The sequence below is a fragment of the Oryctolagus cuniculus genome, chromosome 1 (genome assembly GCF_964237555.1).
Source record: "Oryctolagus cuniculus chromosome 1, mOryCun1.1, whole genome shotgun sequence".
Classification (NCBI taxonomy): domain Eukaryota; kingdom Metazoa; phylum Chordata; class Mammalia; order Lagomorpha; family Leporidae; genus Oryctolagus; species Oryctolagus cuniculus.
In genome coordinates, this window is record NC_091432.1 from 182633268 (window position 1) to 182648920 (window position 15653).

At 40.9% G+C, this 15653-nt stretch overlaps 1 protein-coding gene and 1 long non-coding RNA gene across 8 annotated transcripts in view; one reads left to right on the forward strand and one right to left on the reverse strand.

The window, feature by feature from the left end:
* SLC24A2 (solute carrier family 24 member 2) overlaps window positions 1-15653 on the reverse strand; it is a 268137-nt gene that overhangs the window by 176551 nt on the left and 75933 nt on the right. The gene's annotated exons all lie outside the window — the stretch shown is intronic.
* Window positions 1-15653, forward strand: part of LOC103347654 (uncharacterized) — a 138555-nt gene that overhangs the window by 15149 nt on the left and 107753 nt on the right. For all 4 annotated transcript variants that reach the window (XR_011380278.1, XR_007919350.2, XR_007919351.2 and 1 more), the window contains exon 2: window positions 11577-11800. This is a non-coding gene — a long non-coding RNA (uncharacterized lncRNA). The remainder of the gene's footprint in view (window positions 1-11576; window positions 11801-15653) is intronic.

Here is a 15653-nt window from a genome sequence, read left to right on the forward strand (position 1 = left end):
GTTAGGTCTCGAACCAGCACCCATACGGGATGCAGGCGCTTTGGGTCAGGGCTTTAATCCACTGTGCCACAGAAACTGGCCCCACAACAGCTGTTTTGAAACAGCATCTTGAATGCCTTGAAGGAAACCACTGTGATGGTTCGTTGTATTTGTCAACTTGACTGGGCGAAGGAATACCCAAATAGCTGGTTAAATATTATTTCTGGATATATCTGTGAAAGTGTTTCTGCAAGAGATTAGTGTAAGAATTGGTGGACTTAGTAAAAGCAGACACCTGTTCATTGCAGGTGAGTTTCATCCAACCCACTGAGGGTCTGATGGAACAAAGAAAAAGCTTCAGCCATTCTCACTCATTGCCCAAAAGATAAACATTGGAATTTATTCCTTGCCCTTGAATCTCAATTGGGTCTCACACCCTATTACACCCCACCCTTGCAGCATTCTTCCCCAGGTTCTGAGGAATTCACCTTGGCCCGCTGCTCCCCACCCCTATCCCTAGCCCTCCTAAGATATAAAAAGTCCCCACCCTGTCCCCTGAGGTTGGGGCCTCCTGCCACATGTTCTGTCAATGTGCACGCTGGCATTTGCCCACCTCTGTGAATTTATTTTCTCTGAATAAATTAGGTCTGACTGTAGATTCGCATTCTGCCTCCTCTCTGTTCTGTGCATCTTTTCCTCACATTTTGGTGCCCCGTGTGAGGAGGCACCCATCTGCACTCTTTTTCTAACAAATAGAACAAAAAGGCAGAGGAAAATTGAATTCACTCTTCCTGGTTGCTCAAGCTGGGCCACTGATCTGCCTTTAATGCTCTTGGTTCTGAGATTTTCAGAATAGACTGGAAGCTACAACACCAGTGCTTCAGGCTTTTGGACTATACCACCAGCTTATAGATTAGACACCTTGGAATTTCTCAATCTCCATAATTAGGTACCAGTAATACAACACCTTTTAGTAAATCTCAATCTCTCTTTCCCTCTCTCTTTCTTCATGTGCTGTTCTGTTGATTCTCTGGAGAATACTACCAAATTTGATCTCTCCTGTTGTGAGTTCATTTTTAAACTTAATAAATGATTTATTATTTGAGAGGCAGAGACGGGGAGAGAGAGAGAGAGATGGGGGAGATACTGTAGTCCACTGGTTCACTCCCCCACATGCCTGCACCATCTGGGGCTGAGCCAGGCTGGGAACTCAATCCAAATCTCTCATGTGAGTGGTGCGATCCAATCACCTGAACCACCACCTGCTGCTTCCCAGGGTCTATACTGGTGGGAAGATGGAGTTGGGATCCAGAGCTAAGAATCAAACCTAGGCACCTGGTTGTGGGAGTCAGGTATCTCAACTGCCAAATGCCTGCCCTGTGAGTCCATCTGGTTTGGGAGGAGATAGAGCCTCCTCTCATCTTGGATGACATGTGACTCAGTCAGTGTACCCCACCTTTGGGTTACAGAGACTCATAGGAGGTTGGGTACTTGACTCAAGTTGGTCAAATGCTGGGATTGTAGGGTGATTCACTGGAAAAGAATAGTTGTCTTTCCTTTGGGGGTATAAAGGTGGCGATGCATTGTAAACAAAGAGTTGCTGGTGGCTCTCTTGTTTACCACACTGAAAGCCTGTCTGAGAATGAAGCTAACTGGTAGAAAGCAAGTTTGAATGAAAAAGACACACTGACTGAGGCAAAGTCCAAATGGAACTATTTGATGCCTCCTAGAAACAGGTCTGCTTAACATGGGCAACTCAGTTACATAAGCAAATGCCTGCCTGCCTCCTTTCTTCCTTCCTTCCTTCCTTCCTTCTTCCTTCCTTCCTTCCTTCCTTCCTTCCTTCCTTCCTTCCTTCCTTCCTTCCTTCCTTCCTCCTCCTCCTTCTCCCCCTCCCTCCCTTCCTCCCTTCCTTTCTCCCTCCCTTCTTTCCTTCCTTCCTCCTTCCTTCCTCCCTTCCTTCCTTTCTTCTTCCTTCCTCCCTTCCTTCCCACCCGCCAGCCTGCCTGCCTTTGCTGAAACAAATTCAAATGATTCTGTAAGCTTTTATATCTTCAGTCTGGTTCCAAACGCTTTTTGTCTTTGGAAACATGGATAACATAAACATGGATCACACCTCATGCTAAATAATGCATGCACACAGTGCACAGTGGGTCTTAGTAGAACTGGAAAGGGTGGATTAGCTGAAGAACAGCCATCAATAAGGGAGATCTATTACCTTTCTTTATGTGTGTGTATGCGTGTTTGCTAGCAAAAGATAAAACAGGGTAACATTTAAACAGGGCCATGTGACAATTCTTTAATAATGAACACTTTTGGAGCTGTCCTAGATAGTTTCTGACGCCAGGAGCTCAATACAAGAAGTTTCGTTTAACTTGAGTCCACTGAAACACTGGAACATCCTCCTTTGAAGGTTTAGCCAAGAAAGAATGAGAGGAGCCTCACAAACCTAGCATGTACCTATCTGTAAGGGAAACTTTGGGAGGGTCTTTGATTTACCCCAATCAGAAAGCAAGTTCAAGAATCACAGATCTCAGGGCAGAATAATACTCAGTGTGTCTATATGCTGATCCCATCTAACACTTATCACACCAATGGGGTTCCCACTGGGTGGGGCCTTGAAACTTGTCCTTGTGGAACAAAGAAACATGAACAGAAGAGGTTATGGGAAAATGAAGAAAGGGATCACAGAGAACCAGTCTCTAGAAAGGCAGGGCTCCATGTGACCAAAGACCACAGTGTGGTCTGTTTTCATTCGACCTCACTCAAGTTGTCTATTGTGTAACCAGCACAGCTTTGCCATGTCTGTGTACCATGTATATATTATTACTAACCAAGTACTTTTCTTTAAAGTAGACTCACTTTTCTTTCACTTAAATACTTTCTTGTTGATTCTAGGCAAGAATTTTTGAAAAATAATGGGTTTAACATACCAGTTCTATATTTTTCAAGTATATGTTAATATAATCATATAATCACTAAATATATTCATTGTACCACCTAAAATCCTTTAAAATGCTACAGTAGCAATTATCCACTAACTGAGAAATACTAGTATGCAGAAGTACTGGAATTCTGGTTTAGAAATAGCAAGTGTGAGGATAAGAGTTTTTCACCTTGAGATGCACATTGCCCAAGAAACCTTTGAGTCTAAGTCTGTTTTAATGAGAGCTTCATTCCTTCCTCTCTGAACAGACCACTCCAAAGTCTTTGCTTTCTACTACAAGGGAAGATGGATTTTTAGGCAAATACCAGAGTTAGAAAGATGAATAAAGCAGTCAAGTGTGGGGCCTTTTGCAAGATGAAAGTGCATTATTGTTATCTCCTGTCCACAGAAAGGAATAAAGAATGGCAAGGAGTTCTGCATCATCCCATCTTTCAAAGCAGTAGATATTGTTGCAATTATCTGTTATAAATGAATGGCAATTATGAACATGTTATTAAAAGTATAATTTTAAAATTTCTTCAGGGCTTTGTAGGAAACTGTATTAAACAGAAACAAGCCATCTATCTTTAAAAACCATGAGCTACATCACAAAGTCACAAGATAGTTGTCACCTGATGTTTTGGAATAGCTTTTCAAAGACAAATTTCAACATGTTCTTTTCCATCTGGGTTTTATAGCCACTAATGATGGCCTCACTAGATTTTTCTTCTGAGTCATGCTCATAAGAATTGGACTATAATTTAGATGTTGTTTGATGATGGACTGGAGTACTACAAGACAAAATTGAAGCCACATTATTAAGGATTTTCTTTTTTATTCTTTTTGTTACATGTTATCTTCTCTGCGGATAAAATATGCCAGCAGTGGAACATAAAACATAGTTTTCCCTTTGAAAGGGAAAGGTGATTTCTAGATTTTGTGACTTCACAGGGAATAAAGGCTTCTTATACTTCTAGTAATCATTCTCTATCTGCTCAACCTGCTTGATTTTCCTCCTAGCTGTGTCATTCTGTGTCACTATGTGATTTGATGTGTTTCTCTTTAGTTGACTAGAATGTAAATCCTTAGTTTCCAGTACCTAGCAAAATGCCCTGCATACATGGGTGTTTAATAAAAATTTGTTGGATGAATGCATGTTGATTAATGACAAACATTTACAATCAGAATGTCCTCATTTTTCAAGTTCTACCCCCAGTTATCAGATCTGGAAGACACACATTTATGACTTTTCGGAGTCATTTAACCTCATTACCTCTAACTGTTAGTGCTTCTGTCTAGAAAATGTGGACACCACTAACTTATAAGACATTTGTAAGAATAAAATGAAGTAAGATTCATGAAAGTGTGCGAGTCTCTCTGTAAGCAACTGTGTGTCCCTTCATCTATTTATGTACCCTTAGGAACTGGTCTGGACCACTGTATATACACCATGAACATTTGGTAGTTTATTTGTTAATTTTGCTACAGAATTTAAATATTTATTTTCCAGTTGTAAATAGACCTACCTAAAACCAAGGATAAGAAATCAATAGATGAAAGCATTGCCCATACACACACACACACACACACACATCCTTACTCCTTACATATTTGCATTATGAAGAGGTTAAAAAACAAGTGTTTTGGGTTTGACATTGTGGGGTTGGTGGGTTAAGCTGCTGCCTGTGACACCAGCGTGCCATAAGGGTGCTGGTTCACTTCTGATCCAGCCTCCCTGCTAATCTGCCTGGGAAATCAGTGGAGGATGCCCCAAGTACTTGAGCACCTGTACCCATGTGAGGGACCTGGAAGAAGTCCCAGGCTCCTGTCTTGGGCTGCTCCACTTCTTCTTCTTCTTCTTTTTTTTTTTTTTGACAGGCAGAGTGGACAGTGAGAGAGAGAGAGACAGAGAGAATGGTCTTCCTTTTCCATTGGTTCACCCCCAATGGCCGCTGCGGCTGGCGCCCTGCACCACGCTGATCTGAAGCCAGGAGCCAGGTGCTTCTCCTGGTCTCCCATGCGGGGGCAGGGCCCAAGCACTTGGGCCATCCTCCACTGCCCTCCCGGGCCACAGCAGAGAGCTGGACAGGAAGAGGAGCAACCAGGACAGAATCCGGCGCCCCGACCGGGACTAGAACCCGGGGTGCTGGCGCCGCAGACAGCAGATTAGCCATGTGAGCCGTGGCACCAGCCATTGCTCCACTTCTGATCCAGCCTCACTACTAATCTGCCTGGGAAATCAGTGGAGGATACCCCAAGTACTTGAGCACCTGCACCCATGTGAGGGACCTGGAGGAAGTCCCAGGCTCCTGCCTTTGGCCTGGCCCAGCCCTGGCCATTGTGACCATTTGGGGATGAGCCTGCAAGAAGAAAGATCTCTCTCTCTTTCTCTCTCTCTCTCTCTGTTTCCTTCTCTCTCTCTAACTCTGCCTTTCAAATAAATAAATAAATAAATAAATATTTAAAAACAAAAACCAAAAAAAACAAGTGTTCTCACCAGGTAAGTACCTTTACCAGACATAAATAACAATAGGACATTGACAAGATGGATAAGTACTAGTCACCTTTTCTGTACCTCCTAAAAAGTCAGTTTTATTTTTGAGATACATCTAATGTCAGAAAACAGTGTTAAGGAAAGAAAGAATTTGATATTTATGAAGGTGATTGCTAGTGCCCCATTTTGCTATCTCCCTCTCACCTTTCTCCTCCATTTTCCTCTGCTTTCTATCTTTTGCTGTTGTTGTTGTTTATAAACTAGAATTAAATTAAGTTTTTGGTTGTTTTCCTCACATAAGATAAATATCTAAAAAAGTACATCAAGGGAGACAGAAATGGTCAATATAAGGTTCCTTAGAAGATGAGTGTAAACTAAATCCTCTTCAATTTAGATTTTGTAAAAATTTTATCACTAAGGCAAAATGAATTCATGAACAAAATTGCCATTAAAATAGTTATCCAAGATTCTCTTTAAAACAAGTCTCTGAATCATTACTATGTGCATTCTAAATTTGTTGAACTCTTTATTTAGTAGAGAATTAAGCCTATGACTATAATGTAAAATGTAAATGTTATTTCAAAAATAAACAAAAATTAGGAAAATAATGACCTTTTGCACAAGAATACAATAAATGATGAAATCTCAACCCACAGGTTAAAAGTGTTTCTACAGAATATTACTGTGACAATTGGCCCCATCACTTTCTACTCAGAGTAAACACCTCAGTAAGAGGTCTTTTATATGTAGGAAAGTCTATGGTAAGATTTTTACAAATGACATTAGCATGAGTATTTATTGCCTTACATCAATGGAGAATTTCCCCTCTACTGTAATATCTTCTCCGAAGAACTGATTTGTTAACCTGAAGAGGGTAGCAAACAAAATATTTTTTATAATCCTATTCACTGGGGATTTGCAATTTATTGTATTTCTATTCTCTGAGAAGTGAATGTCTCCTGGGTAACCAAGAAGCTGAAGACTTTCTAAAGGTACGTCTGACAGAGGAGAGAACAACAACTGGGACTGAATGAGTACGCATAATATGCATAGAGTAGAAAATACATATATTGAGCAGCACATGCTAGACTTTTAATACCACTTTTTTTTTTTTTTTTTTTTTTTTTTTTTTTTGACAGGCAGAGTGGACAGTGAGAGAGAGAGACAGAGAGAAAGGTCTTCCTTTGCCGTTGGTTCACCCTCCAATGGCCGCCGCTGCAGCCGGCGCACCGCGCTGATCCTGGCAGGAGCCAGGAGCCAGGTGCTTTTCCTGGTCTCCCATGGGGTGCAGGGCCCAAGCACCTGGGCCATCCTCCACTGCACTCCCTGGCCATAGCAGAGAGCTGGCCTGGAAGAGGGGCAACCGGGACAGAATCCGGCGCCCCAACCGGGACTAGAACCCGGTGTGCCGGCGCCGCAAGGTGGAGGATTAGCCTATTGAGCCACGGCGCCGGCTAATACCACTTTTATAAATGTGTCACAATTCATACATGTACAAGGATATACTATAAAAGAATAATCCCACCAATGTTGGTGACAGAGATTAAAAAGGTGGTAAATCCTCATTTGCCATCTTGTTTGCAAGTGAGACTACCCTCGGAGACATGAGGCTAAGTGTCTGAGGAAACTAGCAGGTTTTATTTATTTATTTTTATTTATTTATTTATTTTTTTTACAGGCAGAGTGGACAGTGAGAGAGAGAGACAGAGAGAAAGGTCTTCCGTTTCCATTGGTTCACCCTCCAATGGCCACTGCGGCCGGCACACTGCGCTGATCTGAAGCCAGGAGCCAGGTGCTTCCACCTGGTCTCCCATGCAGGTGCAGGGCCCAAGTACTTGGGCCATCCTCCACTGCACTTGCCTGGCCACAGCAGAGAGCTGGACTGGAAGAGGGGCAACCGGGACAGAATCCGGCGCCCTGACCAGGACTAGAACCCAGAGTGCTGGCGCTGCAGGCGGAGGATTAGCCTATTGAGCTGCGGCGCTGACCTATTTATTTTTATTTTTAAAAATTTATTTTTTAAGGAGTATAAATTTCATAAGTTTAGGAATATAGTTATTCTTCCATCATATCAGCTCTCCTACCCACACTCCCACACCTTCCCCTCCTCCCTCTCCCCTTCCCAGTCCCATTCTCCATTAAGATTCATTTTCAATTAACTTTGTACACACAAGACCAACTTTATACTAAATAAAGATTTCAACAATTTGCACATATATGCACACACAAAAAACACTATTTGATAACTAGTTTTACAGTTAACTCTCATAATACAACTCTTTGAGGACAGAAGTCCTGCATGGGGAGTTAGTGCACAGTGACTCCTGTTGTTAATTTAACAATTAACACTCTTATGTATGACATCAGTGACCACCCGAGGCTCTTGACATGAGCTGCCTAAGCTATGGAAACCTTTTGAATCCACAAACTTTGTCAGTATTTAGACAACACCATAACCAAAGGACAAGTTCTCTCCACCCTTCAGAGAAAAGTACATCTGTCTTTGATGGCTACTTCTTTTCACTGGAGTCTCACTCACAGAGATCCTTCATGTAGAACATTTTTTTGCCAGTGTCTTGGCTTTCCATGCCTGAATTTCTAGCAGGTTTTAGAATCGGGTCTTACAAACACAGTCAAGGGCAGGCATGGAGGGCACCAGGCCCTCCACCAAGTCCTTGAATGTCCCTTCATTCAAGGACTAGAGATGGAGGAGCTTGTCTAGAGAAAGTGAAGGACCCCAGAGAAAAGGCCTCCAGAGACTTAAATCTGAAAAAAATAAAAAGGATAATCAGCTACACATTTATCCTAGAGCAATGATTCTCAGCTGGAGGTGATGGTGGGGGAGGTGGAATTGTCTCAGGTGACATTTGGAGATATTCTTGATTACAATGATTGCAGGGGAGTGGTGCTCCCTGGATCCCTTAGCAGGGAAGCTGCTAAGCATCCCATCATACACAGAACAGCCCCCACAACAAAGAATTATTCAGTCCCAATGGCCAATAGTGCCAGTGTTAGAGTGCCTTAGTGCAAAGTCCAGAGATAAGAGCTCATGCCCTCATCATTCACATAGGACTTCAAAAGGCTTTTTGGGACTATGAGCTGTTGGCCTTTCACCAGTCCTTTTTAAAAAATTTCTATTAATATGAAAAGAACAGATTTCATAGGTGCAGTTCTAAGAAGATAACCATTCCCCTCTTCCTCCCTCCCTTTCACGTCTTTAGGAAAAAAACTCTCAAAATGAAAGTCAGAGACTAAAAGAAACAAAACATCAACCTAATTTAAAAAGCAACCAAATAAGGAAAAAAATGATTAGAGGAAACAAATGCTATGAAAAAAATTCTGTAATTGGTACAACCAAACTTGCAATGTAGTTTGGCAGTTTCAGAAAATTTGAAGCTGAGCAAACTTATAACCCAGCAATTCCACTCATAGGGATTTATATCAGTGAAACTCTTGTACATATCACTGGAGACATGTTCAGATTATACATAGCAGCATTGTTTGGGAGTAGCAAAAAATCCAGAGAATCTAACTATTCACCAAAGAGAATGGTTATGATAATTGTAGTCTGTTATATAATTGAACACCATGCATGACTTCAAATGAATGGTGTAGAGCTAAATATTTCAGTTTCATATAAACTTCTCAAATATCATGTTAACTTTAAAAAAAGCAAATTGTAGAAGACCATATTCCTTAAGACATTTATACAAAGTTTAAAAAGATTAGAAAACTACTGTGTATCCTTTGAGGATTCATGCTTGTCTATCAAATGTGCAAAGCAATGCATTTTGCTGTTTGCCAGACTAAACATGGATGTCATCTTTGGATTGGTGGGTGGGAAGGAACTGTGACTGTATAGGTGTATGGAGAACTTCAGCTGTGTAATGCTTTATTTCCTAAAAGAATTTCAGCTGTGTAATATTTTATTTTTTTCAGCTGCATTTCAGGTCTATGGTTCTTATTATATTATCCTTTAATATATTTGGTATATTTTAAATTATATTAATTAAAAATATTTAAAATATAACCAAAAAGATAAGAAAATATCCCACTCAATAAAAGCAATGTCTCATTCATGAAGTAGGAATTCTAAAAACACAACAGTTCTAAGGAAATCTGATGTGTTAACTAAAGCTATTACATGCTTTAAAATATGAAATAAAATCTTACAGACTTTGTTTAAAATATCTGAAATTAATTTCAGATGTATGGTAAATTTAATCTCAATGGCATATTTTTAGACTTAATTTTTTCCCCTTCTTAAAGATTTATTTATTTACTTAATTGAAAAGGCAGAGTGATTGAGAGAGAGACTACTAGATTTCATCTGCTGGTTCACTCCCCAAGTGTCTGCAACAGCTAGGGCTGAAACCAGGAACTAGAGACTCATTCTGGGTCTCCCATATGTGTAGCAGTGTCCCAAGTACTTGGGCCATTGCCCACTGCTTTCCCACGTGTATGTGCAAGAAGCTAGATTGGAAGTAGAGCACATGGGATTCAAACTGCCACAGTATCAGCTCCATGAGTTTTTGTTTTCTAATTACTGTTTTACCTCATAACTGGGTTGTGTACATATTTGGGAAGTTTGATAGATAGTTCCCAATAGGTATACACCATGTTCAGCTCTTTTATTTTTTATTCCAACTATTTATTGGGGTGAATTATTAATTGCTAAAAAAGGAGAAACTGATTATACTTGAAGCATTTGGCATTATGGCCTAGAGTACCATTTTATGAAACTTAAAAACAATGTGTTTGTCAATGTGTTAGGAACAATGTATAAAAATTCCATCATTTTTAATGGTACAAATAAATGATACAAGAAAAGTTATGGGGGTCAGCGCTGAGGCGCAGCAGATTACAGCCCTGGCCTGAAGTGCCGGCATCCCATCTGGGCACTGGTTCGAGACCTGGCTGTGCCACTTCCAATCCAGCTCTCTGCTATGGCCTGGGAAAGCAGTAGAAGATGGCCCAAGTCCTTGGGCCCCTGCACCCAAGTGGGAGACCCGGAAGAAGCTCCTGGCTCCTGGCATCAGATCAGCGCAACTCCGGCCGTTGCGGCCAATTGGGGAGTGAACCATCGGATGGAAGACCTCTCTCTCTCTTTCTCCCTCTCTCTCTCTCTCTTCCTCCCTCTGCCTCTCCTCTCTCTGTGTAACTCTGACTTGCAAATAAATAAAAAAAGTTATGAATTACTTAAGTAAACACTTTAATTTTATTATGCTAGCTTAGCTAAAATTGCCATTTTCACTGTCATTTTAGAAATTTTGTTATTCAAGTAGTGAAACTTTTTTAAATGGATATATTTAGCAGGCTAAAATAAACATGTTCAGTATTTAAGTGGAAAAAAATCCTTAAAGATGACGTAATCCATGTCTTCCATTTTCTACTGGCTTCATAAGTATCATTTAAATTAGCTTTGAAGGGGCAGGCATTTGCCATAGCCATTAAGATGCTACTTGATGTGCTGCATCTCATACCAATGCCTCGGGTTGAGTTCCAAGCCAAGTCTGGCTTCCTGCTCATGTAAACCCTGGTAGCAAGCAAGTGATGGTTCAAGTAGTTGAGTCTCTGCACCCCGCATGGGAGATCTGGAGTGAGTTCCCAGCTCCTAAATTTGGCTTAGCTCAGCCTGAGGTTTTAGGAGCATTTGGAGAGTGAATCAAGAGATGAGAGTGCTCTCATTCTGTCTCTCAAAAAAAAAAAAAAAAAAAAAATTACCTCTGTAAACAGAGACAACACATTTTAAAAAATATGGTTGCAAAGTTCATCAAGAAAACAATATATTTCTAGTATAATTATTCCCTCATGCATAGTATACTTCTTTTAACAGTGAAAACTCATTCCTTCTAAAATATGTAAATATATAATGATACCATGGCCAGTAGCAAAACAAGACTAACACAAATGAACAAAAAACATTTTGATATGGAAATATTTAAATTTTTATTGAATTTCCTGGCTAGTTATTTAAATTTATTTTATGTACGTAACAAGTTAATTCTAGCAAATGCTTACATTTGCTAATATTATTTGTGGCTACAAAAATAAAAATGCTAACCAAGAAGATGACTCTTAAAATGAGTTCTTGACATCCCATCCCCTTCAGCTCTGGAAGTTCCTTTCTCCATGTTTCATTATTAATGACGTCATTTACTCTCTCTTTCTTTATAGAGACTCCCACTCCCTGAGGATAGAAAAGGAAACAAAAGGAAACCTGCTCCAGCCATAGAACATCAGAATGACAGATGGGAAGGACGACAAACCTGAATCTCTAAAGCACACAGAATGTTCCACTCTGGTTTGGAGAAAGAAACGAATCCTGCCTGGTGACATGCACCCACACGTGAAGACTTCATATGGAAACTGCACCATTTCTCCAGCATTTTGTAAGCAAAGTAAGTCACATTATCTTTCCACGCATTTATAGTTGAGGACATGGAGGCACAAACATTTGACCTAACTTGCTGCAAGTCACAGAGTCAGTTACAACAAAATCAGAACATGTGATCCATTGCAGTATTTTCAAAATAAATGTACTGTGAATCTGCCAGCTGTCTGGCTCAGAGCCAGAAATGGGGACAGAGATGAGTAAGACCCTGTTCCTGCCCAGAGGTGCTTAAATTCTGGTGTCGGCAGTGGCTTAACTCCAGAGTCTTGGGAATTATTCTAACATGTGATCATCTGGGTGCTGGTCTCATAGGGCTGTAGCACAGCATAAACAAGCCTGGGACTGTGTGGGGACCAGAACACCTGGTAAAGTAAACACAGGGAAACAAATTCAGCTCAGTTGTAATCTGTAAAATGCAAATTCATGGAAGAATTTGTTTTCACCTATCAATCTTGCAAAGGTTTTAAAATAACACATTCAAAGGGGAGAAATTGGCTCTCTCATCTGCTGCTGTTGGAAATACAAATTTCATGTTTAAATACCAAAATTGCAGCATCACATGTAATAGCTTACAACTAGGAGTGATTATGTTCAGCAGTAAGTGAATGTTTCAATAAATTTAAGGTTATTTTCATGCAATATTATGGTACATGAGATAGTTTGTTAGGATTACTTAATGACCGGGAAAATACTCATCATCTAATGTTAGGGTGATTACTGACGCCATAAACAGGAGTGTCAATTTGTTAAGTCAACAACAGGAGTCACTGTGCATTTACTCCTCATATAGCATCTCTGTCCTTAATGTGTTGTACAACGTGAATTAATGCTATAACTAGGACTCAAACAGTATTTTACACTTTGTGTTTCTGTGTGGGTGCAAACTGTTGAAATCTTTACTTAATATAATACTAAATTGATCTTCTGTATATAAAGATAATTGAAAATGAATCTTGATGTGAATGGGATGGGAGAGGGAGCAGGAGATGGGATGGTTGTGGGTGGGAGGGAAGTTATGGGGGGAAAAAGCCACTGTAATCCAAAAGCTGTACTTTGGAAATTTATATTTATTAAATAAACGTTAAAAAAATAAACATCGATCACAAACAAACGGCAAAAAAAAAAAAAAAAGAAAATCAGCATGTTAAACTATATACAGCATGTTCTTACTTTTCTAATAACACAATCTACATGCATAGCTGTTTTATAAGTACTGGAAAGAAATGTATCAAATTAAACATGATTATTTCTAGGTAGCGATACTGTAGTTGATTTTTATTTTTTCACTTTCTGTATTTTCCACATTTTCTGTAGGGAGCTCCATTAACTTGATAGTTAGGGGAGAAAACTCAATCAATTTCAGTTAATTTTTTTCTGACCAAAACTGATTGGCTGAAATGAACTGCCCTCTACCAACTGGCTTCAGGCTGCCAGTGACTCAGCACCCCTCTTGGGTGGGATACTGTGATGGACAGGAAAGGTCATGAGAGCTGAGCCCAGTAATCCAGGCTTGTCTCATTGCTTGATGGCTGGGTCTGCTGGGCAGAACAGTTCTGAGCTTTTGTAATTGCATCCACAAAATATATTTGCCCCATGAATAAAGTTTAAAGAGAGTGTATGAAAGATGTTTTGAAAAGCTCTACATAAATGCAAGTTATGATTTTTATGAGAGAAAGAGGTAAGCTAGAATACAGACTCTTTTTTTTTTTTTTTTTGACAGGCAGAGTGGACAGTGAGAGAGAGAGACGGAGAGAGAAAGGTCTTCCTTTTGCCGTTGGTTCACCCTCCAATGGCCGCCGCGGCCGGCGCGCTGCGGCCAGCGCACCACGCTGATCCGATGGCAGGAGCCAGGAGCCAGGTGCTTTTCCTGGTCTCCCATGGGGTGCAGGGCCCAAGCACCTGGGCCATCCTCCACTGCACTCCCTGGCCACAGCAGAGAGCTGGCCTGGAAGAGGGGCAACCGGGACAGAATCCGGCGCCCCAACCGGGACTAGAACCTGGTGTGCCGGCGCCGCTAGGCGGAGGATTAGCCTAGTGAGCCGCGGCGCCGGCCTGAATACAGACTCTTGAAAGAGATTTTAGGCTCAAATTCCAAATGACCAGCTTCTTAGTCGTATGACATAGTCACATCACATAACCTCTTTGAAACTGAGCCCCATAATTCGTTAAGTAGAGATATGAATGCCTTCTTGAGAGGGCTGATATGCATCCCTGCATAGTTGCAGAGTCAGTGTTAGTTTCTTTCCTTTCCTAGGCTCCACCTATTACCACCTACCTTACCCAGAAGCATGGATTCTTACAAAAAGTCAGTGTCAGCACTTTATATTCTAATTTTAAAGCATGTTTATTTGATTTTTTGGCATTTTAAAAATGTGCAGATTCCTTTATTTTTTTTTTTACCTGTTTATGGTTTGGACCAATAGCAAACACAGAACCATCACAGATTGGGAAAAATCAATTTCAAGACTATGAACAGATTTGAAGGGGTCATTGGAGCCTGAAGTCTTCCCCACAAAGGCTCCAAAACTAAGCACTCTCATTAGGGCAGGCAGAATAGTCAGGGTGCATGTCCTTGCTTTGGTGGACTAACATTATTTCAGCTATTAGATCGCCTTAGATACTGGGTTTGTCTAAATATATGTGTGACATTCTATAAATGCTCAGAACTCAGAATTTCTCAGGCTCAGTTTCTCCAGTGGCAATTGACTATCACATGTCTTGTCTTAAATGTTTCCTTTAATTAACCTTCTCCATTTTCAAATCAATTTTCTCACTTCCTCATGGTGTTACTGCTATTCTAAGGAATGCAGACCTAAGGGATCAACATTTCAAGACTCCAAAGGTTTCTGTGCCAAGCCTGGAAATTTGTACACAAATAGATAACCTAGCACATCTGCTCTCCCTTCTGCACACTCAAAATTCAAGGACAAAGATTAAAGTATCAGGGGATTCAATCTAACTTTTATTATTGGACATCTGGGCTTTCTTTTACAAGGGTTTTCTTCATGGGAGCATCGAGTGGTTTTGAGAAAGGGAGCAACCTATGTAAGGTCCTCCCTATTCTGGGAAGATTAACTTGGTAGGTGGTGGTAGATGGTCTGGAAGGGATGACTTGCATGTGTGGTGACTGTGAAGTCATTAAAAACGAAGAGGCAGATGAAGGACACATTTTCCCTTGTAACTGAGTTGGTGGAGCCCAGTCCGTCCTGCCAGAATCCTATTCCTTGAGTGTGCTCTGGCTTACTTTTACCTGCCAGTGTTTACCTCCTTTAGCTGAGTGCTGAGGAATTAAGACCCTATGCCCAGAAGACCTCAACCACTGACTCACAGGAGTTGAGACATAAACTTTGTCCTCTCTCACCTTTCAAGTGGAAGAATTCTGAGATGTGCTGCTTTAGTTTCCTATTGCTGCTATAAAAAACTACCAAAAACTCAGAGGCCAAAAAACCACAAATCTATTATCTAACAGTTGTGTGGTCATAAGTCTGAAATAGGCCTTATTGGGCTAAAATCAAGATATTGGTAGAACTGCTTGCTTTGGGCGACTGGAGGAGGGGAATCTATTTCCTTGCTTTTCCAGCTTCTAGATGCTGCCCATATTCCTTGGCTCTTGGCCCCTTCCTCCATGTCAAAGGCAGCAGTAGAGCATCTTGAAATCTCTGTAACCTAGACTTGCTGCTTCTCTCTTATAAGAACCCTTGAGATTACCTTGGACCTTTTGGGTAATGCAAGAAAATCTTCCCAGGCCAGTGCCGGGGCTCAATAGGCTAATCCTCCGCCTGCGGCACCTGTACACCAGGTTCTAGTCCGGGTCAGGGTGCTGGATTCTGTCCTGGTTGCCCCTCTTCCAGTCCAGCTCT